The 26,951-nt window shown below is 43.2% G+C and overlaps 1 pseudogene across 1 annotated transcript in view; it reads right to left on the reverse strand.

Annotated features, from left to right (window-relative positions):
* Window positions 1–19,151: 19,151 nt before the first annotated feature.
* The window catches only part of LOC308437135 (phosphoglycerate mutase 1-like), a 45,500-nt pseudogene continuing 37,700 nt past the window's right edge, over window positions 19,152–26,951 (reverse strand). The window contains exon 3 of the transcript in view: window positions 19,152–19,836. The product of the transcript in view is annotated as a phosphoglycerate mutase 1-like (transcript). The remainder of the gene's footprint in view (window positions 19,837–26,951) is intronic.

Here is a 26,951-nt window from a genome sequence, read left to right on the forward strand (position 1 = left end):
CATTGTTATATTCTGCTCAAGTACAGGAAGGAAACAACAACATGAACCCTTGGAAACTGGAACTGGGAACAAAACTGCTCTCTAAGTGAGTCCCATCAGGGTTTGTGTCGCAGTGAAGACAAAGGCAACTGTGCATCCTTTTCATCCCTCATGATTGTCAGAATGTTGATGACTAACCTCCATTATGAATTTGTCTAAGGAGAAATGCTCTGTTAGATTAGTTTCTTGTCTCCTTGATGTGAAAATATACCCTGACCAGGGCCAGCAGGATGGGTAATGGAACCTGTTCAAGTCTGCTGACCTGAGTTTAATTCCCAAGACCTATGTGATAGAAGGAGAGAACGGAGAAAGTTGTCCTCTGAACTTTGTATGAATCCCCTGCCCTCCACTAAATAAATGTAATAAATATTTAAAAACATACCCTAATAACAGCAAACTTCATGCAGGAAGCATTTATTTTGGCTCACAGTTTTAAAGTATAGTCCCCCATGGTGGAGACATCAGAAAATTAGAAACTTGAAGCAGCTGATCACAGTTCATCTACTGTCAGGAAGTAGACGGAGATGAGTGCTCATTCTCAGCCTGCTCTTTCCTTTCTATATACTCTAAGATGCTAGCCTATGGAATGGTACCGCCTACAGTGGGCAGGTCTTCCCACCTCAATTACTTAATCAGTCCCTCCTACGGATGCTCAGAGGCTAACAACAGGTGAATCCAACAAACCTGCTCCTAGGTGATTCCAGATTCTGTCAACCTGATAATCAGTATGCACCATCACAAATACCCCACCGATTTGTCAAGTATATTTTTAGGTATGTCTATGAGGGGTTTTCAAGAGACAAATAGCTAAGGTAGGGAGACATGCCCTAAAGGAGGACATGTCCTAGTGAGGGTGTTTGTTTGTTTGTTTGTTTGTCCACTTGACACAAGCTACAGTCGTTTTAGAAAAGAGAATATTGACTGAAAAAACACTCCCACCAGATTGGTCTATGTGTAAGACTGTGGGGCATTTTTGTGAATAATGATTTATGTGGAAGGACCCACCCCACTGTAGGTTTTGTCAAATCTAGGCCAATGGTTCAGAGTTGTCTAAGCAAGCCATGAGGAGTGAGCAAGCTAGTAAGCAGCACCCCTCCATGGCTTCTGCTCCAGGTCTAGCCTACACATTTCCTCTCTGTGTGAACTCCTGTCCTGACTTCCATCAGCGATGGATTGTTACCTCAAAGTGTTACGTGAAATAAGCTTTTCCTTCCCCCGGTTGCTTTTGGTCAGGGTGTTTTATGACAGCAGTGTGCTAGGATTGCAGGAGGAATGCATCCGTATGGAGCAGGGTGCAGGCCTCCAGTGCAGGTGCTCTGTCTTTCTCTGCTCCCTAGTCCCCAGATGGGTGTCTTTGTCCCACATAACTTTCCACCACCACACACTGTTTTGCCACAGTTCCTGATCAAGCCAAAATAAACTATCCCTCACTCAATATGGTTTTTTGAAATTAGATATTTGTCATAGCATAAAATAATCACACGGTACCATACTAGCTTCTAATCCACATTGTCCAGTATTCCTTTCTTTTCACCTTTTGCCTTAGTAATATCCCTTGTACTTGAGCTCCCAGATGCTTAAACAGCCCTGGGGAGACTGAGCAACCATCCAGAGGCTGTTTAGCAGAACTCACACCCAGTTCTGTCTAACTTTAAAGCCTGTGGTTCTAGCTACCACAAGGTGAGCCTAATGCTTTAAAAGAGCATCGCACCATATAAAATTGTGCTTTCCTAACAGTCTTATCAGCAAATTGCACCCTTTTCTTAGCATTTAAAAGGTACAGGGATTTCCTTCCCTGGCCACAGACAGTTCAGAGATTTACGAGGAGCAACATGTTTCCATTAATTCCTGAAACTTTTTATGGCAGGAGAAAGACTCATAACTCTCCCCTGCTCAGTGTGCATGCTGTGGCTCTGATTAAGAAAGTATAGACTCTGGTTCATGAAAGATAGAAGACGTAATGCATTCTTTTGAAAACTCTCCAACATTTTGGGGGAAAACATTTCAAGGACACATTTGCCTTGGGAGTACGGAACAGGGAATGCAAGGATATTCAAAGTTGGTCCTGGTGGGTTGAATCATTGATATGATTATCAATAGGCAAGGTGTGGACAATGAGACAATGATGCCTCCTTGGGCAGCATTCTGACATAGTCACTGTCTGTGTGCAACCTACATTTATGACCACTTTCATTCCCATCTCTGACACCCATCTGGTAGTTCGCTCAACAACCCAGTGACATCTCACCCTTTTAATGACCAATGTCCAAAGAAGAGGTCCTAAAGTCAGCTTATTACTTTATCAGCTGGTGAACTTTGTATCAGACAGATGGTGGAGCTGACAATGCAGCATGAAGTGTTTCCCTGTGTTAGCAAGACTGTCAAAGATGCGCCTCAGCTCTTCCCTGTTGAGGTGAGAGAGGGAGGAAAGAGCATTCGGTCACTGTCTGTGCACATGCTTTCCCCACAGAACACGCAGGCTGGGGCTAGGAATGGCCATCAGTAGTAAACTGTAAGTTCTTTAACACATGGGGAAAACTTAGCTCCATGATGAAAAACAGCACAAACGCCTTTCCTATGAAGACCCAAATTTATTGTAGCTAAATCCTGTCTTCTATCTCTGGTGGAGTTTGGGTCAGTTGACTGTCACCTACAGTTACATGGATCTGAAATCCTGTGAATTACCTGCTCTTGTCCTGTTTATAAATGCTGAGCAAATTCGGAGCCTGCTGTTACCAGCATCACATTTGACCATCTCCCTGTGTTCAAGCCTTTCATCCAAAGAGTCACAAATCCCACAATTCCAAGCTCTGTGGCACTGTTCAAAACCATGTTCTGTTTCCATTCACATGAATTCTGGTACCCAGTTCACTGGCCAGAAACGAGGAAGCATCTAGAATCTGGAGACAGAACCATTTTCATTCTTTGGATTGCTTTCATGAAAGGTATGTCAGGGCCACTGAGCAAATATTTTATCACACTTCTCATTGTCACACGTACTGACTGCAATTGTTAAAATGTGTCTTGTGCCTTCTCTGATGGCCCTCCACTCTATCCATTTTCAGCCATGCAGTAACACTTCGTTCAAGATCATTTCTGTCAAGTGGTTTCCTCAGAGTTAACAACTTCCTTCAGCATTCTTCTGTCTCTTGGGTGCTGATTTACCACCAGGGGTGTATTAAACTGTGATTAAATTTTTACATCCAATTTTGTTTATATTTCTAGCCTTATAATAAGCTATTCAATTTTCTTCTGCATGAGGGGGACGTCTCTGTTTGGACACCGTATCCAGGCTTCCGGTCCTTACAGGGAGGATAAGTTCTACCAGCAACCATTTGAAAGCTCTGTCAGAAAGTACCATGTTGAGCAACCGAAGCTTCTCTTGCTATTTTCCCAACCTTCTCAAATGGATCTGGGTTCTACCCCTCACCCACCCTGTCAGCCCAATTATTGAACCTTTATATTGTGATCTTTTGTAAAGTTAAATCTTCCCTCATTATATTATTCCCATTAGCTTTTGCCAGCATCATGCTTTTGAATCACCTTATCTAGCTCAAAACACTCTTATCGGGTACATTGTTTTGCATTAGATTTACAGGTCAAATGAAGGCAGTTGGCTTGGTAATACTGTGTGCCTTCCTTAGGTTTTTCCATCCACAGCAATTTACTCTCCAAAAGGCCTGGGACACTTCCCATCAATAATACTTTAATGGGGAGGTGGGTCAGTCATCGAATTCACTGCATCACTGATCTTAACGGACCTCCTTAAAAACAATTGGTATTGGTGTCGGGACTGTGAGCACAGGAATCTTTCAGCAAGATTAGGTGTGTGTGTGTGTGTGTTTCCCAATACTTGTATCTCTTGGGTCTTACTATATCACAATGATAGATCTTTTATCACTTTTTGAATAATCTTCATCGCATCAGATGTGGGGCAAGTGAGCGGATTCAGAAACCCCGATACTTCCTGTATCGGCGGACAACAGACATTTCATCTTCTCCTAACCCAGTTCCTGTCCTGGAACATGTGACCACTAGTGAAGTAGCACAGAGTTCTCCGTGCCAGTGCCGGGCTAGATGGGCTGGCCCAAGGGTTCAGCCAATAAGCATCCCTTCCTGGAGAGTTCTTCCTGTAAAAGGTATTTAATCCCTGGTTCACCCCGAGTAAGTCAAACACACGAATTTTCTACAGTAAGCAATAAATAAACAGTTTGGACAAACAAGGACTGTGTCTCTTATAAAAAAGCACTGTCAGAGGGAGCCTTTGTCATTCTGAACCTCGACGCCTCAGTCTCAGGCAGAAGGCCCCTCTGCCCTCTGGACACTCACCTTGAGCTAAGCTGAAGTCCCCACCCCAACCCCCCCCTATATGCCCGGGAGTTTGGGAACCCCTGCCTCCTCAGCCCCAGCCTGTGTAGATTCTCACCCAAGCTGGGGCCCCTATCTTAGGTTGCATTCTGCCAACCCCCATCCCCCACCCTGATGACAGAGAAGATGGAATATAGCCTAGCGCCCTCACATTTTGTTGGACGAAGTGGCCTTCATACATATCAGCGGCCAGATGGAACACAGAACCCCAAGCGGAGTCTCCCTTTCCATGATCTTTTCCTCCTGTCCGACGCCCCCTTTTATACTGCACACATCAGGGCACATGTACCAACTTCTTCATTCAGAGTCACTGAGTGAATTGTAAGGTCCAGCCCCTCCAGTGGCAGATGCTCTTAGTGGTGGTTCGAATAGAAATAGCTCCCATAAACTCGTGTGTTTGAAAGTTTGGCTCATAGGGAGTAGCATTATCAGGAGCTGTGTCTCTTCACAGCCATAAAAACCAAACCAACCAACCAACCAACCAACCAACCAATAAACAAACAAACAATAACAAAAACTCCTAAGACACTCTGCCTCCATAGACAAGCATGAAAAATGAAGCATCCAGGTGGTCATAAACTACATGATGAGGTGGGTTTAATTTTTGAGACAGGATCTCAGGTAGCCCAGGCTGATTTTGAACTTGCTATGTAGCTGAGGATAATCTTGATTTCCTGATCCTCCAGCCTTCTCTCCTAAATTATCCACAATTGCTGGCCTGATAGAGGAGCTTTGCTGTATTTTAAGTGCCCCGGGCTGTATTTAACACTTGCCAAACACCTTGTTCAGTGAATGGATAAAAATCCCAGTGTGTCTCACCAAACCCCTCTGAAAGGTTCCTGAGCTCGCCAACCAGCTCTTTCTAGGTCTTGTTTGTTTCTTTGTTTTGAAGACCTATTGAGAAGAGCTGGTGTAGTGAGTGCAATCAATCTCCTTTCTGTACTCTGCCCACCGACCCACTTCTCCATTATAGTATTATTAATCAATGCCCTGGGCTTCCCCCCACCCCCTTTTTATTTCTCTGAAGCCTTGAAATTCACGCTTCCGTACTAATGGCTGGGACAGATGGGTTCTTCTTGGGCTGCCATCGGCTGTGGAGAAATTCCAGTCAATGAGTGAGTGAAGCTGCCAGTGCTTCTGAATGAGGTGATGCAGCCAGCGGATGCCTCTGGGTGCCTTTGTGGGTGCAAAGTGTGTGCAGGGAATAGACACTGGTTTGCTGGGCCGCTCAGGTTGCCGTCTATGAATATGCATGATGCTGTGGGCGCCCTTACCTCCGGAGCTGAGCCTCACCCCCAAATGCCCGCGTCCTGTCTAACACTTGAAGACGTCCCTGAGGAGGTTTCAGAGAGTGAGTTACTTCTCCAGTTCTGGAGGGCTTACTTCTTTTCTTCTTGTTTCCTAAAAGATGATTACAAATTACACTCTTATTTTTATTCACAGTGAGTCATTTGCTAGTCTTATTTATTTAAAAAAAAAAAAAACTCTCTAACTAGAAGCAGATAGAAAAGTTGAGGACAATGCCTCCTAGGAGGGACGCGAAGGTACCCTGGTCTGGGTTTGTTGGGTGCCTTTTGCTGCGGTCCGCAGCCACTCTGCCTCGAGGAAATGAACAGATGGCAAAGGGCCTTCGCAACAAAGCATCCGGAGTGGGTTTCTTTGTGCTAGGAGTGACTGTCATTCTGCTCTTCTTGTGAGATCCGTGCTCTCCTCAGAAAGCAGAGAACAGGCTGAAAACCTCTCATTCCTATTATGAACCTATTAGCCATAAAACAGATCTCTGGCACTAAAAGGTGCTCGGCCAGTTGAGGGCTCACACACCAGTGCGTTCTAGCTAATCCTGGCGTTGTCTGTGTGGGGAGGAAGTGGGGGAGGGGCGAGGAGGCCTGGCTCAGCAGAAAGCCAAGAGGCCCAGCTCCAGGAACCCCCATGCTGAGCAGCCTTTGCTGGGAGGTGCCAGCTTGTGCCCACCCCTCACCCCCACTCCGCACTCTTTGCGACCCCCCACACTTTGGCAAATCAACTGAGCTTCTGTTGGACAGCGAAGATGCAGGGCTGTCTTTGGGGTGCCGGCAGCTATGGGCAAGGGACTGGCAGATGTAGGTTTGCGCTGCAGTTGTTTTGGCGAACCATGCCAGGTCTTACTTGGACTCTGAGAGCAGCTTCATTGTTTAATAGAGGTCGCAGCTTTCCACAGGAGGGCCCATACTAATGTGTTTTTCTTAGGCAACAGTGGGGACAAGGGCACTGCTCTTCTACAAGAGTGGCGCCCACGTCTCCCGTGGGCTGGATAGAGACCTTTCAGGGAACCCCCAGCGGGAGGCACCCGGCTAGCCCCGGTTCTGAAGGGTTGACTGTTCTGAAGTTTGTTTTTTAATGTTGGCTGGCTTTCTTCTGTGTATCAGTCATGCTTTGAAATATACGCGCAGGACGGTGTTTTGGCATTTAAAGTTCATGATTTAAGAGCTGATGGCATTTGCCTCATCGTTAAATGGTGAAATAATGGGGTCGAAGTGAGGTTAACAGGATTTAGAACTTCAGTTTGACTGAAGTCCTTCCTCTACTGAAAATGACTAGGAAGTGAAGGGGGAGGGGGAATAGAAAAGGAGGGAAATGAAGAGCGAGGGAGGGGGAGGGTAAGGAAGGGTAGAATGAAGCAGAGGTTTATCTATGGAAGTCTTAAATTATCCAAGCTTATAAACCTTTTTATAAGCCCTTCTCACATCTCTATTGATTCAGCCAGGCTTCCAAGAGTATATTTCTTGAGCAAAACACTTTTATGACTTACAGGCGATTAACAAAAGAAGGCAAAAGCCTCTTCTTTTGCTCTGGCACACAATCCTTTCGTGGCTCCTCCCATGTTCTGTCGCTGGTGCTGCTAGAATGCCTGGGACTTTTTCATCAACATAATTTTGTTTCATGGCTAGGCAAATTTTATTACAAACAACTGTGGGTAGGTGTGCACTCGGCGTGGGGCATGGTGTCAGAGGACAGCTTTGAGGACAGCTTTGAGAGAGACAACTCTCTCCTCCCACCAGGGGGATTGGAGATTGAACCTGGGTTGTCAGGCAAGCACCTTTACCCTCCGAGTCACACAGAGACACAGACAGACAGACAGACACACACACACACACAAACACACACACACACGGGGAGGGGGAGACACATAGATTATCACCCATACACATAGACATACAGACATGTATAGACATACAGACATGTAGGGACACAAACACACACATATCTCCACACATATCCCTTCCCTTCCCCTCCTAGCCATTAACAATGTTTTGGCTAGTTGTTTAATCTTTATTTCTTACCATTAATGAGTTGAATATCTTTGTGTATTTTTAAGGCTTACATTTACTGATCTGTGAATTAGCAATTTAAACACTTAAGCAACTTTAGCTCATAACATACTTTCTCTTAATTAAAACAATCAAATAAGACAAAACGTATAAATCTCTTTCTATCTAAAAATCTCAGTCTAGGTAGGCATCCTATAGAAATTCCTATACTTGAAAAGGAACATGAATAAGTGCCCCATTAAAGCATATAATAAAGATAATGATAAACAGGAAGTCATTTGGTAGGTTATGGTAACTGTTTACTAAGGACTAGAATTTACATTTTTTAAAAAGCTAAATCTACATGTTCCACATAGACATATTTCAACATATTGTTGAAATCAGAAAGATATTGGAGAATACAGATTGCCAAGAGCCACCCTATATTCTATATGTAGCTGTCCACATTGTGGTTGAAATAGTTTCTGTCGGTCTTTAAAATAATAACTATTTAACAAGCAGGCAGTAACTGCAGAGTCCCTCAAATCCCAAATCACACACCTATCTGTTGAAATGTGAGAAATAAAAATGACTTTGGTTCAAAAGACAGAAAGGAGGGAGGGAAGTGGGTGAGTTAACTCTGGTTCAGTTCTGAGGAAACCAAAAGCCATAACTTGTTACCCATTGTTGCTGCATTTGACATATGGTATCTATCAGTGCTCCTGCTACTTAAAATGCCCGTGAAACACAGTATCAACAGGTAATGTTTGGGACAGGGAAGTGCAGTTTTAGTTAGCAGAAGTGTTCAAGAGTCTTAATCTGTCCTTAAAGGTCGTCTCTGTTTGGTTTGCCAACTTTTTATACAATTTTGTGACTGAGGTGCTTAGCAGAGTTTGATTTACTTGAGATTTTCACCCAACCTGCTGAGTCAGCAAATACATCCTTTGTTTTGCTCCTGGCTCATTGGCAGACCCTGACATTTGTCTCCTTTATCAGCCACTGCAAAGTAGCTTCATGTAAAATTTAGGTTTTGGTTGAGTTGATCTGCTGCACAGGGAATAAGGTTTATTTCAATGTAAAGGAACGAACACCTTTTTAAACGTTTTTATTTTCACCCCTCAGACTATTTAATTATGCAGTGTGCACAATGTGAGGGTGTATGCGTTTGCCTGCAAGGCTTTTCAGGAGGTTAAGCCCACAGAAATGACATCTGTCTGGTAACTGCTTATGTGCAGGGTGAGAGACTCCGGCTCGATGGTTCTGAACCTTCCTCAATACAGAGCTTCATGTTATTGTAATACCCAACCATAAAATTAGTTTTTGTTGCTACTTCATAATTACAATTTCCCCATTGTTATGAATCATAATGTAAATATCTGATATGCAGGATGTCTGATGTGCGATTCTGTGAGAGGGTCGTTTGACCCCCCAAAGAAGTCACGGCCCACTAGTTGAGAACTGCTGGTCTTATAGATGGGAAGGAGAGTTGGAAGAGTTTAATTTTATTCCAAGTATTTCTGTAGTGCCTGATTTTTTAAAAATGCGAGTATTTTTATTAGATTTAGTACCTCTGCAGTGCCTGAATTGTTAAAAATGGGAATTATTTTTTATTACATTTGTGTGATGTTAGAAAAAAGAGAGCGAGAATGACTAGATATTAGCAAAGTAGGATTTTGTCTATTTCTTTAAATAATATACAACTGGAAATGTTGGAATTACAATGTTAACTTCATCCTCAGGGCTCCACCTTCAGTCCTTTGAGGACTGAGATCTTGTCTGCCTTGCTCACAGTGATCAATGGAACCTCACATGCTGCTAACGTAGGGGACAAATTAATAATGCTTTGTGAAAAGCAGACAGGGAGGCCGGTGACAGTAGGACACAGTAGGGTGGCAGACCATGCTGGAGGGAAGTATGTTTAGTGTTATGAAACTGGGATGGTGTCAGGGACATAGTTGTGTCTCCCTCAAGGAGCCTCACTAGCCTGTGCTTGGGTCAGAAAGATGACCACACTCAAGGCTCAGGATTGGCCAGGCCAGTGAAGGACAAGAGAATTGGGACAGCAAAGTGAATAGGTGAAAAAGATGTGTCATAGTCACTTGGCTATGTAAAAAGGGATTGAGAGATGGGCAGGGTCGGAGGAAAGAACACAAGAATTCCTGGCTCTCCTCAGAGGGTGTGAGGAGAACTCAAAGAGGAAGGGTTGGCAAGCAGTACCTTCACCTACAGGCTTCATAGGGGAGATGACTCTACATGACATCGGGAGGCTGAGACCATAGGCACCTGATGGACGGAAGAGTCAACACTGTGGGAGATAAAACTGAGATGCTTCCAAGGCTCTGGTTCTATTACAGCGTTGGTTCTCGGTGGGAAGCAAATCTCTTTCCTAGGGGAGGCACCACAGTTCTCAGTTACAGGCAGCACTGGAAACCTGTGGGCCAGTGGTTCTCATCCTCCCAAATACTGCAACCTTTTCATTCTTCATGCTGTGCTCACCCCAACCATACAATGATCTCATTGCTACTTCGTAACTGTAACTTTCTACTGCTATGAATCATGATGTAAATATCTGATAGGCAGGCAATCTGGTATACGAACCCTCTGAAAGGGTCTTTTGACCTCAAGAGACTCAGTGCACGCACTGAGGAAGACCACTACTGTAGACCGTCTGATGAACAGGATGGAAGAAGAAGGAACCCAGTGCCTAGGAATGGAAAAAGTGATAAGACATGGTGCTGAGAGAAGTGAGCACAGGAAGGCTACTGAAAATCTTGACAGAATTCTCCTTTGTTTAAAGCAACGCACACACACACACAAATAGAAAACGACCGGAAATTCAAATACAGGTTTAATAGGGGAACTCACCCTAAGACAAAAAACCATAGAACTTCCTGAACCACTCAGAAGACCTAAGGAGATGGACTTTGAAAGGAAAGCCAGGGCGGTTTTCTGAGTCACAATTCTGACCAGACATCCTCATAGCTTGTGGAAGATGCTATGTTCTCAGCTATTCCACGTTCAGAATATCTGGCTTCAGGCAAACCAAGATTTTCTCCTGAAATGGGCAGCTGCAGTTCAGAGCAGTTTTATTTTTGGTTGTTGTATTGGTGAACATGGGCTTCAATGTAAAAAACAAAGCAAAGCAAAACAACAAAAGGGTCTGTGTTCAATTCTCATTATCCATTTTTAAATGCCAAGTGTGGTACCCTGCAGTGTAACACTGGTACTGGCAAGGTGAGACAGGAGCCTCCCTGGCTGGCTACCTTAAGCTAATTGGAAAGCCCCAGGTTACAGTGATACTGAGAAATCTTTTCTTCAAAAACAAGGTGGGTGTTTCCTGAGGTTGACCTACAATGTATACACACACACACACACACACACACACACACACACACACACAGAGAGAGAGAGAGAGAGAGAGAGAGAGAGAGAGACAGAGAGAGACAGAGAAACAGAGAGAGACAGAGAGAGACAGAGAGAGACAGAGACAGTGAGAGAGACAGAGAGAGACAGAGAGAGACAGAGACAGAGAGAGACAGAGAGAGACAGAGACAGAGAGAGACAGAGAGAGACAGAGACAGAGAGAGACAGAGAGAGACAGAGACAGAGAGAGACAGAGAGACAGAGAGACAGAGAGAGACAGAGAGAGACAGAGACAAAGAGAGAGAGAGAAGAAAGTGCACACAGAGAGGAGAAAGTACACACACAAAGAGAAATTTCAGCAGACACACACACTCAGAAGAAAGTGCAGACCCACACATACGAGAAAGTACAGACACACACACAGGAGAAAGTATACACACATACACACACGGGAAAATCCAGACAGATACACACACAGGAGAAAGTGCAAACACTTACACACTCATGAGAAAGTGAACACATACACATACATGAGAAAGTGCACACACACACACACAGAGGAGAAAGTACACATATACACACACACACACACACACACACACACACACACGAGAAAGTAGCTCAGGCACTCACACACACAAATGTACAAATTAATAATAATAAGAAAATGTCGTCTTGAGCACCTTTGTATCATTATTACTATTATTACATGTAAAGCAGTTTAGTAAGCACTTATTACATGAAAGACCTTCGAGCTCTTACAGAGGCCAAGACTCAGTCCTGGGCCATATGTGCACAGGACAGGCTCCAACCCTGCAGGACAGCTCTCAACACTCCCCAATTAGTGTGGTGTGAGCTGTGGCCAAAACAACAGAGCAGGGGGCAGGCTTCACAAAGAAGGCCTCCCAGGCATTGCAGAAATGCACAGCGACAGAGAAAGAATTCACACCAATGGGGGAAATTATTTATGGTATTGCAAGGGTGAAAAGGAGATTTCTTCAAACATGCTGGTATGTGTTACGCGGCTCTAGTGTTTAGACATATGGAGTTACCATGCCTGTTAAATGATTAAACGTGCCAGAAGACTTTGGAATCCCTTGAGAACATGTTGTGAGGAAGGCTGTCACACCCTCATTATGCCTTCAACACATAAATGTCACATCAGATTGAAGTCTGCAGAAGGACAGAGCTTTAGAAAACCACAGTCAGTTCTTGGAATTGTTTTTACCCTTTATTTCCTACAAACCACCCTCAGCTTCCTCACGGCTCACCAAGACTGAGGCTGACAGCCAGTACAGGTTAGTTGACTTGGTCTTCAGTGGAAGCCACTCCACTAGGGAGGGCTGGATTCGATCCAGTGTGTTTATTCAGAAGAGCTTCATAGTTATGTGTTTCACGTACTTTGTAGTTAAACTTTAGATATTTTCTCCTTTATTGTTCCCTTGGTAAGAATTATATTTCTTTTTCCCATCCATAATTTGTGTAAGCTCAGAGGGACGCTTTGTGCTTTATTGTAGTGTTAGCTCAAGGCATGGAGCAAATTATGAATAAAGGAAGCAATGATAGCTATTAAGAAAAGGCAAGGTGTGAGAAGTATAGATCGCCAGGCATGAAGACAGGAAGGCAAAAACCTGCATGTTCTCTTAGAGATTTTTCTACCCCATAAGGCTTTTTATTTTAATTCTTTCTGGTTCTCTCTCTCTCTCTCTCTCTCTCTCTCTCTCTCTCTCTCTCTCTCTCTCTCTCTCTCTCTCTCTCTCTCTCTCTCAGGAGCTGAGAGTAGAAAGTGGTGTATATATAGTGTATCTGGGTGATGTGGTTGCTTAGCAACAAGGAAGCTTTCAGCTGATGTTCAGAATTGAATAGAGGAAAATTGGACAGCAGGGAGTAATTGAGTGGGGGAGAAAATGAAAGGAAAGGAACCGGAAGTAGTGATGACAGTCAGAGGTTACGAGAGAACAAGAAGTAAAGCACTAAAGGAAATGTTTGAAGGCGGATGTGCTGTGGACCTAAAGAGCAGAAGACTACAGTCGAAAATGGTTGGGGGAGAGTGATAAAGGTAAAAATAGCCCTGAGGATAAGAAAGCATCTGCAGTGTATGACGTCAGGAAAATGAAGTACAAAGCCTATGTGCGAGCTCTGGGCCTCACTCTTGGCTCTTTCATGACCATACCAGGGAGGAGCTGAAGAAAACTGGAGAGACAATCCCACATCAATCTGATTAGCTCATTCTCAGGGTGAGCCAGGAGGCTGGGTGGAACTGGAAATACTTTTTTATATAACATTTGATAGTGGGCATAAGTTCTCAGGGCGATTGTATAATAACGGTGGGATCTGAGAGGATCCTGCCCTGACCAGAAGGAAGAGGGATGAGCCTGAGACATGAAAACTTCATATCCCATCTTGGTTTTCTCCCTACATTTTAAGAATCAAAGCTCACAGTGGGCCTGGAGGTATCTACTGTGGACACATAGGTCTTAACATTTCTACAGTGCATTTGTCTTGGCAATCCCATGATACCCAGTAGCATGGGCATTCATTCAAATTGCACAGTAAGTATAGTTTACTTCTTTATTTGTCTCTTAAAATAGAAACTATGCTTTCTGCCCACCTTCTATTGTTTTTGATCACTAGTATACATAGCAATAATATAATCTGAGCATTGGTTGCACACATTTATACATGGGTTAGTACATTCTATAAGTGGAATATTTAAAGAAACCTGGGTCGGTGGGTATGACATAGAGCTTAAGAACAATGCAATGAAGATGAATTAAATATATATTTTACATTTTGCCAGGTTTGGTGATACCCACCCCAGATCCCAGCATTTGGAGACAGAGGTAGAAGGACCATAAATTCAAATCTTGCAAGACCTATATAGAAAAAGTCGGTCTCAAAATAAAACAAAAATTAATTAATCGATTAACGGTTTTATTGTTAATGAAAACTACATTTCCCTATCTTTACTCCCAATGCTCTATGTGACCCTAAGCCTGGCACAATGCAGGAGCATGGGGTAGGTGCTGACTAGGTGTTACATTATAGGAAGGAAAAGAATAATCTTCCAAGTATTAGAAACATTTTATTTTTAAATGAATTTAATTTGTTTTTTTTTTTTTTTTTGAGAATGTGTGTGTGTGTGTGTGTGTGTGTGTGTGTGTGTGTGTGTGTGTGTAGATATGTGAGCATGACTTTAGTGCCTGTGGCACCCAGAGGCAGTGGATTCCTAGTACTAGACTTATAAACTGTTTGAGCCACATGGCATGGGCTAGGAACCGAACTTGGGCCCACTCACTCTTAACTAACTACTAAACTATCTCTCCGGCCCCATTTCCCCAGTTTTTTTTTTTTTTTTTTTTTTTTTTTTTTTTAATATGAGTACACTGTTGTTGTCTTCATTCACAACAGAAGAGGGCATCAGATCCCACTACAGATGGTTGTGAGCCACCATGTGGTTGCTGGTAGCTGAACTTAGGACCTCTGGAAGAGCAGATCAGATATTTACACTCTGATTCATAACAGTAGGAAAATTGCAGTTGTGAAGTAGTGATACAAATAATTTTATGGGTGAGGGGTCATCACAACATGAGGAACTGTATTAAAGGGTCACAGATTTAAGAAGGTGGAGAACCACTGCTCTAACACCATAATAAAAAGAGAGAAAGAGATAAACAATGACAACTGTGGGCTGAGGATATCAGTTATCTATTACAGCATGAAAATTTCCCCAAAACTTTGTGTTTAAAATATCAGCCATCTGTTCATGGTTCTTGGGCAGCAGTCTGTGGAGAACTCAGCCAAGAAACTCAAGTCTGTTTCCTCTGGTATGAAAAGGGATTGCTTCAGTTTCAACCAGGTACCGGTTAACTGGGGCTGGCACAGCATGTCTGCTCTTTCCATGGCCCGTTCAGAAGACAGTATAGGATGTTTCCCCAGGCTTAAGAGTTCCATAAAGGCTGAACCAAAGCTGAAAAGGCCTTGTGAGAGGTCACAAATAGGTCTGCAGTAGGCAGGCAGTCAAAGCAAGTTACAAGGTCAGCTTGAGCTTAGGGAGTGAAGAAATAGATCCTGCTTCTTGACGAAAGTATCAGAAGAAATCCCATGACCATTTTCAAACCTGTAGGGTTGCAAAATGTTTACTTGCTCTAGAAAATGTAAATATATAAAAGTATGTACCTAAAGTTATGGTAAACTGCCTCTCTCTCTCTCTCTCTCTCTCTCTCTCTCTCTCTCTCTCTCTCTCTCTCTCTCTCCCTCCTTAGTTCAATTAGGTAAATAAGAGAAAACCACTTGGTAGGCACTACCCAGTTCAGAATAAATAGCAAGTGATATAAAGCAGAGCATTTTCAGTAGACAGTAAAAACTGCATTATGTCAAAGCTTAGCTATCTGTGGAAAGTCAATACCAAGAGAAACAAAGAAATGTATTTTATCTGGACTTGGGAAAGCATGCCAGGAATCACAGCACATGAAAGGTGAAGTTGGGAAGATCATCTTCAGCTACATAGTGAGACAGAGACCATCCTGGGCTATTGGAGACCCCATATGAAAAATTAAAATTAATTAATGCCTCCAAGACTGAGCACACATTCTGGAATGCCATATTATAGTTCTGCAGTTGGAATTAAGGTGAGGGCAGGAACAAGATAAGGAAAGGCCTGTGATAGGGCAGTGAAAAAGTAAGGTGGAGACAGAGTTTTGGAAAGGGTAGAGAAGCCAAGAGAGAGGGAGAAGCAAGATGGAGGAGGGCAAAGATGACCCATCTCTGTGTGGCTCTGAATGGTCACAGGTGGTTATGAATATCTTATAAGGAATGGATTATTATAGGACAACTTGTTTTGTGTAGGTGGGTAGATTGTATCATATCAATGGACTCTGAGTTTATTATGTGGACATTTTGTGGCGTGAGAATTTACTGAGATAAATCTGATTGTTAAATTACAAGTTTCTGGAATTTTGATTTTGTTGGGCTGGTGTGAGTGGTGACAGTGACCTCAGAAGGTGGTTGCCGGGAGTGTGGGCAGAATCCGAGGCAGGGACCCAAGAGAGGGCAGTGATTGCTGGGACCAGAGCATGTCCCAGAACCTCAGGGCGCTAGCCACTGCTGGAACCTCTAGAATCTTATTTTACAAGGTTGTTGGGAATGGGAACAGGGTCCACAACAGAGGGCCACAAGATAGATGAAGCTAGTCACAGAAGTGGAGAGGTCCCCACTGGGACAAGAGAGTAGCCAGCAGCAGAGTGTCGGAGGAGAGTGGTCGCTGCTGAGATGAAAATATCCCACAGATGCCATATAGCTCAACGATGCCGGCCATAGTGAGGGTTTGTGGCTTTCTTTTTTAAATATATACCACTATATAGTTTGTATTTTCTGACTACTAGTTGTAAGAGAACAGCTTTTAGCTTCTAAATATCAGGTAATTCCACATTAGAGGCTGAACTATTTGGGATTCTCTTTTCTTCTTTCCTAATGAAACCACCAACTTTATGCAGATATTTAACCTGTCTTCCTGTACAGAGGTGCTATTTCTTATCTGTTGCAAGAGAAAGGCTAAGGAACTTTAACTTGAAACCTGTTCTCCATGAGAAAGAGTAAAGTGTAATTTTTTGTTTCATTGGAGGCCAGATTGCATCGTGTGACGTTTCCTGGAAATTGTCTTGTGAGAGGATGCTTTGCTTAGAACAAACATATATTTTCCTGGAAGTTGTCTGGTGAAAGGGCATGTGTGTTTTGCTGGAGCAGACACTTCAGACACATGGTGTTTGGAAAGAGTTTAAGTACAACCTATTGGACAGTGAATAACGCTCTGGCATTGGTTCACCTTGCTTTCTTCGCTTATTTTTGTTATGCACCAAAGAACCTATAAAGGTGTTCTGGCTGCTTCAGCAGACTCGTGCTGATTGGTGGAGCCTTGTGGTTTCTTCTGAATTGAGCCACTGCTGCTGATTCAAGTAGACGGGGCTGCTGACAGTGGAGATTGGCATCACCCCAAAGAAATACTTTTAAACAGAACAACACCCCCCTTGTCCTATTAAACATCTTCTTTCCCTACATTTTATCAGTGGGCTATAAGGGAGGTTAAAACATTTAAGAACCCTTATCAAAGTAGGTTTTGAAAAATATAAGCCTATGAGAGAGAGAGAGAGAGAAAAGAAAGACAGACATACTAAGGGAACAGAGAGACACACCAAACACACAGAGGAGACAGACAAAGGGACACACACACATAAACACACAGCGACAGAGATAGAGAACAAATCACTATGAGTTGAAGTTCTTGGATTCCATGACCCTGGAATGGATTGTCTCTCTTCTATCAACAAACAAGGATGTACCATGCTCAGGTAGGTAGCTAAGTCTATGTCCATTTTGGGTTCTCACCTGAAGAAAGTTGTAAAGAAGAAAGAAACATGGCAGTTGGGGAGAAGCCAGAATCTTTACATTCACATCCCTCTGCTGCACCCTATTATTGCAGTATAATTCTTTGTACGTATGTGTCTGGTGAGGCTGTTCCTTTCTAAATCTCTTGCCTGAGAGTCGTTTATAAGGAAAACCAGTTCCACCAACCGCTCACATGCACATCTCCGAAGATCCCCCTGTCAGCTGATTCAGATCTCCACATGACTTAGGAGAAGCAATTTGAAAAATTACTCATTTATGTGGGTGAAACATGAAGAATACATGTGGTGATGAATTCTGAGAGTATAAGACCAAGGAAAGAAGAACACAGCTAGAGGCCAGGTAGAGCCAAGATGGACCCTAGAGATTTAATGTTCTACTTTAAGCAGTTGGACGTTGTTTAAATTATTTTTAAAAATCTTTACATTGGAAATTGTTTAAATCCTTGAACTGTGTTCATTTGTGCCATATATATATATATATATGTATGTATATATATGTATATATATACATATATATGTATGTATATATATGTATATATATACATACATATGTATGCATATATATATACATATATATGCATAGAAACCACACATTTATTATAATATAAAAAAATTAAAAATTGATGAAGGCAAGACTGGGTAAGGTTATCACATGTGAAAATTTATCCTCACATTTTCTTCTGCCTGAAGAAGGAAAAAACATTGGAAACAATTTCTATGCCAAAAGCCTGTGACTTGCGTTGGTGTGAGCAAGGCCAGGCTTCTTTAAAAAGGTCTCTTAGAGTTACTTTCCCTAGGTTGGAGTTACCTTCCCTGTAGTCTGTGGTTGGAACAGCTCCCTGTATTAATTCTTGTATTAAGGCGGGAAAAAATGCAGCACCTCATTGCCAGTTAAGGTCAGCATGTTGTCGATAATGGTTGTGGTAGAGCAACTGGCATGATATTCAAAATGACACCATCCTCAAAACTCTCTGGAAGGCTTCTATAAATGATGGAGTTATAGTAATCAAAATAGGCATAATTTATTTGCACAATAAAAAAACACTCCAGGAGAGGTACTGTTTCAACTGCCACTAGCAACCTCAGGGTTGCTTCTGTGTGCTAATATATGTATATATACCTTTAAAAAAATAAAAGTAAATGTAACACACACTTGACAAGATTGATCCCAACCTTCTAGGGCCAGCAGCTCCTTTAGGGTCAGAGAGAAAGTAGGGTCTTTCAGGTCACCACGAGGCTACTTCCACTCTCCACTGGAATGACTACGCCCCCAGTTACCTAATTGTGGGAAGAATGCAGGACAGGTTCCAGGGACAAACTGGACCGCAGCTTCTCATTGGTCATACCACAGCGCAGTTCCTCCCTGACTTCCTCCTAAGCAGACCCTGAGCAAACAGAGAACTAAGAAAAACTATAATTACTATCTCTCCACTCTCCTGGTACAGGGAGCCGTCCCTGGATGTGGACACAGAACCTTAACCCCCAAGGTGCTCTTCTGACTAGATTCTACGAAGGGAATGGGAGCAGGGGATAAAATACTGAAATGAAAATGGGAGCCACAGGTCCCCATCTGCAGCTACAACTTAAACCTAAGATCCTAAAGATGTAGTCAGTGTGGCAGGTGCTGGGGAGGGTGCAGGAGGCAGGAACAGGCAGGGAGGGTGTCGGGTAGGAGTCTGCCTCCTCGCCTTCACTTCTTCACTTTGCCCTGAGCAGCCACAGCTTCCATGGCTTTACGCAAGGTCTCCTCATCTCCCAGGAACTGCATGGACTTGATGGGCTTCAAGTTCTTGTCCAATTCATAGACGATGGGAATGCCCATTGGCAGGTTCAGCTCCATGATGGCCACTTCTGAGAGACCCTCCAGATGCTTGATGGTGCCCCGAAGGCTGTTGCCATGGCAGCAATCAAGACCCTTTCCCCCTCCTTGATCTGGGGGATGATTTCTTCATTCCAGAAGGGCAGCGCTCTGGCAATAGTGTCCTTCAGGCTCTCCCAGGAGGGCAACTGGTCCTCTGTAAGGTCTGCATACCTGAAATCCTTGCAGATGCTGCTGTAGAAGGGATGATCAGGCTCCACTGGAGGCGGTGGAACATCGGAAGATCGTCTCCAGATCTTTACTGTGCTTCACCGTGCTTAGCAGCAGTTTCTGCTCGACTGAGACCTGTTAGACCTCCATAGTGTCGCTCATTGAGGCGCCAAGTCCTGGCCACCTGCAACCACATCTGGTCAATGGCATTCAGGACTGTCCAGAGGGTTCGGATTGCTCTCTTTTGTAAAGAGGTGGAGGAGATGTCAAACTCACAGCCAGCATCCTGTGCTTCGCCTCCTTGTGGTCCTCCAGGCTCAGGTCCTTGTCGTACCAGGCGCTCTCGCTATGCCTGATCAGCACCAGCTTCTAGGCAGCCATGGCGATGGATAGAAGATGTGGCAGCAACTCCTACTTGTGTATACTAATACTCTCGACACTTTAACTCCATCAGTTGTTCTGGTGTTCCAGGTTAACAGGAAGAAGGTCCCACTGGTCCAGGCTGTAATTTTCCACATTGTTCTTGGGACATGCTGGTGCTTAAAAGCCAAATAATATGAAAAAACTACATTGCCAGATTACATTACAACAAGTCCCTGAGCCATTACCATATTATTTGCCCTTGTATCTGGGCACAGTGTTGGGATAAATGACCTCAGTCAATAACAGGACTCAGTCACTGATACACTGAAGGCTAACACAGTCATCATGGTAAAAACAACTCAGTGAAGGTTCAGAGGCTCAACTTCACAGACAAGGCAGTGGATCAAAAGGGATCCTGTCATCCTTCTGTAGTTTTAGCTACACTGCTTTGACTCCTGGTGAGTCACAGGTGTGCACCTGCCCATAGCTATCTTAGATCCTTATCATCGTGAACACACCCACACAAACACACACATATACACACACACACACACACATACATGAACAAACATGCACACACACAGACACACACATACACATACACACACACATACATGCACAAACATGCACAGACACACACACACACACACACACACACACACACACAAACCAAACTCAACCCAAACAAACAAACTGAGCATCTGAACACCCAGGGTTGTTCTCTAGCATCTATATGTACACACACATATGTGTATGAACAGTCACACAGAAGTATGTAAGCACACACCTATGCATGGACACAAACACAAACAAAATCACTGTTGTATTTTTCAGTACATCCCTGCGAAATTTTGGAGGAGAGTCATGGTATACTTCTGGTGTTGTCCCCCGTAATTGTCTGAGGGGCAATGGTGAGCCTTAAGAAAATTTCAGGGGACAACCATGGTCCCAGTTGAGTAGGAGTTTGTTCTTCAAGACCACAGACCTTCAAAGAAAGATCCTTTATCCAAAGTGGTTTGCACACACTAGAATAATGATCACAACTTTTAGAAGGGCAACCCTTTTTTTCTTTTCTTTCTCTCTGCTTCTGTAAACAGAAACAAACATCAGAAGCAGTTTTCTTTTGCTTTCAAGAATAGAGATGTGTTTTTCAACTTAAGATTAAGCCCACTCTCTGTGCCCTGTGCTCTAAATTGGTCCACAGGAATTGGTTGTCCCTTTATTCTGGCTGCACTGAGAAGAATGTGCTGATGAGATCAGACAGCAGGAGGAGGCTGTTATTTTTAGATTAAGACCATGCGAGTCAGAAAGGGAAAATAAACCCATGGAAATACAGTAAATTTTCCTGGGGTGTTACGGTGTATGGCATGAGTTGAACCTTTCCAATGTCAAGGACTGTTTGTTTCTATATCTAGAAACTATAGTTGATGTTCTTTTTGGATTTTGGAAATGACACATATGACTTTATGACCTCAGCTATTCTCTCCAGTGACCTGACAGCTTTGGGGCTCAGAGGAAGACTATTTAGATTGTTGAAGCTATAACCACCCCATATAGCTCTTAGGACTCATGGCGTTCAAAGGATAAACGAGAAGGTGGAAATACAGCATCCAAAGTTCCTGCTTGGGAAATCATCAGTATGTCAGAGCACAACCATCCCTTCCTCACCGAGCAGTCACTCTTTGGAGGAGTAGCTCCTAACTATAAGGCCTGATAGAAACCAGGCGACTAGGAAACACAATCTGCCTGGCATACATGGATTGTTATCTAATCCACCTGGTTGCAAAGTCAGGCACATCTGAAACGGAAATAGTATATGAGTAAGTGCATCTGAGCTGGTCTGGCAAGTTCGAGTTTCACGCTGATGGCTCATCTTGCTCAAGTTTCTAGGCATGCCAGTCTTGTCCCTTACACAACTGCCTCACGAGTACTTCTTCGTTGTCAGTTAACTGAAGGAAAAGAAAGACCTAGCATAGTTTATTTATAGCTTTGCACAGTAAGCAGGAACCACAAAGATAATATAATGTAATATAATAAATACAATATAATATAAAATGAAATAAAATAAAAGGCAAGTCTTATAGATCGCAGTGGTTGGACTCAGTTCTCTTCTGCTCCACTGAGGACTGAAACTCTTCCAGCAGGGAGAACATGGAGTGACACCTTGTCTTTTGCTTTTTCCTAAAAAGAGACATGGTGTGACAGGTGTCACACATGGTCAGCTGCATACTCACGAATGTCAAGAGAATAAGAGGATTTGAGACAAGAGGTGGCGGAAGCCGTAACTATGATCTCAGAAACTGGACCATGCTGTGGTGACACTCACTACAGACTAACCCTCCAGTCCAGGCTGCCCTTGTGCTATGACCCTTTCACCCCAGCCCCTCAAATGCTGTCACTGGCTGTGCACCATCAAGCCTGGCCTCTGTGAGTGTCACTAGTGACTAAAGTGAAAGAAGTGCTCGCCTCAGCCTTTAGGTGTTCCTGTGTGAAGACATGCTGCCAGGTGGAGCTGCACCTTCCTGCAGCTATGAAATAAAATGACATGATGCGTTTAGGACCAGAAAAAGATGGGAAAAGCTTAAATAATCTAATTAGTTGCGTCTTGAGACCCCACCTGAGGACTCCGTGCTATGCAGCACAAACTATTGCTCCAATGAATGATTCAAGTGTTTCATTTTCTCTGGAGAGTGGGGGGGGGGACCATTAGTACTTGATAAAAGCTCTATAAACTGGTAAGCACAATGCACAGATGTCCTTATCCCCCCAAGGCCCACTCACAAAGTTCTACAGCTACCTAGATGTGGATGACTCACAGGCTCAAAGTCTGAACTTCCCATTCCTCATCATCGCTGCTGAGTGACCAGTTGTAAAATGCTCTAGCGCAGCATTGAACTCCAAGGGACCAGCCGTCAGAGTAGTGGACTAATTTATTGGCTTCCTATAATTATGCAAAAGACCAAAAATTTTTTCCTTGTGTATTGAAATGTTTTTCCGGATTTGAATTTTATTTTCCTCTCTGATATTCATAACTGTTCTAAACATACTAAACATTTCAAACAAAAGGGGATTGTTCCAGTTGCTCCCAGATGGTCCCCATTTACCGCTGCTACCGTGGTGTAACTAGTAGCTCTGTTGCTCTCAACGCTGTCCCAGTTTGGATAAGACCCTGTCATGGTATCTTGTGTGGGTTACTTCTGATTAAAATGTAGTCTACAGTGAATAGGCAGGAAAGCTCTCAAGCAGTCCCTCCTCAAAAGAAACAGATTCAGCTGTAAGCCAAATTGCAAAATGGAAACTATGGACCATGACACAGATGCTAAGCCAGTGGTTTTCCAAAGGTGATCTCAAGATCAATGATATCAACAGTTGCTAGATCCTCCCCTAGAGAAGCTGACTTAGAAAGCCAACAATCTGGGTTTTTATATCCAGAGACAGTAGTCTAAAAATTCCCAATGGTAATAAAACAGTTTTTTAAAATGAGTGTGGTTGGCTGAGAGTGGCAACCTGGACCAGTCCCCTTTAGCTTAATTGTACAGTAGGGAACAAAAGCTATCTCAGAACGTATAAGACAGAGCAGATTCAGTTTCTTATGATGTTGCCAGGGTTCCTTTGCAGACAAGGGAATAAGAGCAGAGAGTGGGGATGCAGATCAGATGTAGCCTGCATGAGACCTGAGAACAAAACCAAAACAAATAGTATAATATTGGCATTAGTATCTCAGTTAGGATTTTACTGTGGTGAAGAGACACCATGACCACAGCAACTCTTATAAAGGACAACATTTAATTGGGGTTGGCTGATAGATTCAGGGGTTCAGCCCATTATCATCACAGCAGGAAACATAGCAGCATCCAGGCAGACATGGTGCTGGAGAACTAGGAGGAAGCTCTCTCAAAGTCCATCCCTACAGTGACACACTTCCTCTAACAAGGCCACACTCACTCCAACAAGGCCAAACCTCTTACTAGTGCCACTCCCTGAGCCAAGCAAAACACCACAATTAGTTAAACCTGATACATTTGCCATCATTAACATGTTAGACACAGAAAATAATTTACCCAGAGCATGAGACATTGTTTCACACTCGCAGTTCACGGTATCATAAATATTGCCTTTAGCTATGTGTTGCATCTCACTACTGTCTTCCCAGAAATGTGGAGGCTGGACAGGAGGATCATGAATTCAGTCTAGCCTGGTCTACACAGTGATTTCTAGGCCAACCTCTATGGCAGTGTTTCTCAACCTTTCTGGTGCTGCAACATTTTAATATAGTTCCTCATGTTGTGGTGACCCCAACCATAAAGTTCACTTCACTGCTACTTCATAACTTTAATTTTGCTGTTATGAATTATAATGCCACTATTTTTAGAGATAGAGAGATGCCAAAGGCGTTGAGTCCCGCAGGTTGAGAACTGCTTGCTCTGGAGTCAGCGAGAATCAGCTTTAAAAATTCCAAGGACAGGGAGGAAGAGAAGGAGGAGGAGGAGGAGGAGGAGGAGAAGGAGGAGGAGGAGGAGGAGGAGGAGAAGGAGGAAGAGCTCGCTTTAAGTGAATAAAATAAAGCAGTAGGAAAGGACCAGAAAATAGATATACCTGGGACAAGAACCACACACAGGGCTGTGAGTTGACTCAATGGGCAAAGGCTTTGCTGCCAAGTCTGATGAACTGAATTTAATTACTAGAACCTACTTACTGGAATTTGTGGGTGGGTTGTCCTCTGACCTCTACAGGCATGCTGTGGAATACAAGAGCCTCCTACAAGTAAATAAATAGTAAGCATTATATATATATATATATATATATATATATATATATATATATGTATATATATATATATATATATATATATGTTTATATATGTATACATATACATACACACACATATATACACATACATACATACATACATACATACATACATCTATATCTATCTATCTATCTATATATATATATATCTTCTCATAGTCTGTTGCTTTGGAAGTCTCTTGTCACAACATCCTAGCATAAACTATAAAACAGAGATAGTCATAAGCACATTGTCATAGCATGTAAGCTACTGTCTTAGGTTTTCTATTGCTGTGAAGAGACACCAAGACCAGGACAACTCTTATAAAGACAAACATTTAACTGGGGCTGGCTTACAGTTTCAGAGGTTCAGTCCATTACTGTTATGGTCGGAAGTATGGCAGCATGCAGGAAGACAGACGTGGTGCTAGAAATGGAGTTGAAAGCTCTATATCCAGATTGGCAGACAGCAGTAGGAGATTCTGAGCCACATACAACAAGATGTCTCAGTGTTTAAAGAGTGCCACCAAACCTCATGACCATCCCCAGAACTTACACACACACACACACACACACACACACACACACACACACAAATATAATAAAAGTTTGTGAAGTTACATGCATGTTCTGTTTTGTTTTGGTATGAAGTTGGAGATCCATGATCTTGCATGCTTTTTTATGTTTCAGTTTGACAATAACTTGTAATGAAATTAAAACACATAAATCACAGATCTAGTCTGGCTCCCCAATAGCAGATGCTGAGATGTAGCTGGAGGTTATGTTTAGAGATGTGGTTCCTTAGAGGAGGAAGTAGGAAACCGGAAGAGTGCATCAGGAGATAAGATGCCAATCAGAGGGAATGGCTGTTTGCTAGAAGGGGACTGGGTTTAATTGTTGTTGTAACATCTAGGGCTTTCTCTACACAGATGAAGCAGAACTCCAATGTTCCTTAACTCCCATGTTTCTGGTTTGTTATGGGGACTAGGAGTATGGCTCTGAAGACACACACACACACACACACACACACACACACACACACACACATACACACACCCACGAAACACAAGGGCACAGGAAAGGTCCAAGGCAGAGAGCACAGTTAGCTTGTAGCCATCTGTCAGTACAGTGAAGTGAGAGCTAGAGACAGAAGCAGATAGCATGTGACAGAGGCCACCGAAAGAACAGTAGTGCAGCCCTGAGAATGCCACCAATCAATCATACTCGAGGACAATTCTGATAGTGAGTTACGTATGAGTTTGGCAGATTTAATGAGTACTTGCCCACATGTGAAGTTCTGCAGAAAGGAAGAAAAAAGATAAAAGTGCCTACGTCTTTGATCTTGCATTCTGGTTAGAGACGGTCAAAGACAGATTCTTCTGTTACAAATGCAGCGAACGTATATGGTGGGGTAACAGCGAGAGAAACATGGCCACTCTTTCAGATTCATGTCTAAAGACTTAACCACGTTCACAGCATTTCAGGAAATGCTGAATGCAGAACAGTGAGCTGAGCTAGGATTAGGAAAGGGGATGCTGGCTGTTGGAACAACCTAAGATCCCTGAGGTTAGGATAAACCAGTGTTTGATGACTGACCCTCAACATGAGGGAAGTTGAGGAAGAGGAGTGGGAGGGACTGCAGGGGAGCATCTCTTAAGATACCAACAGGCCTGGCCTTATGGGCTGCAGCAGGGGGAGACACTGGGACGTGTGCAAAGAGAATACTATTCACGGAATTCTCTTTTTCAAAAGCCTCCCGCCCCCGGAAACTTGGTTTCTAGAGTTGTGAAACAACAGGTACATTTTTGCATTTTTATATAAGTTAACACGCCTTCCAGGCCCAGTTTTGCTCTAAAAGCCAGTCTATGTCACACAGAGACCTCATACAACTGTTTTTGGCACCCTTATTCAAAATAGCCGAACAACCTCAGAGCCAACAAAATACCCATCACCAATGAATGGAAATGCAAAATCCAGCCTAGAGCATGTATTCATGTAATAGAAAACGTACCTAGCAAGAGAGCCCAGCATAGTTTACTAGTTTAGAGGCAGAGGTTGGAGATTCACAAGTCTGAGGCCAACCTGGTCTCCATTGTAAATTCCATGTTGGCCAGGGCTACATAGCAAGGCACTATCTTAAAAAAAAAAAAAAAAAAGCTGAGTGAAAGAATCCAAATGGAGAAACAGATATTGTATGATTCTATTTATGTGAAATGTCCAGAAAAAGAAATCTATATATGGAGAAAAGGGAGTAGTGATTGCCTGGGGCTGGGAGTCGGGACAGAGACGAATTGTAAAGAAACAAGGGGA

The sequence above is a fragment of the Micromys minutus genome, assembly GCF_963924665.1.
Source record: "Micromys minutus genome assembly, chromosome: 25".
Classification (NCBI taxonomy): domain Eukaryota; kingdom Metazoa; phylum Chordata; class Mammalia; order Rodentia; family Muridae; genus Micromys; species Micromys minutus.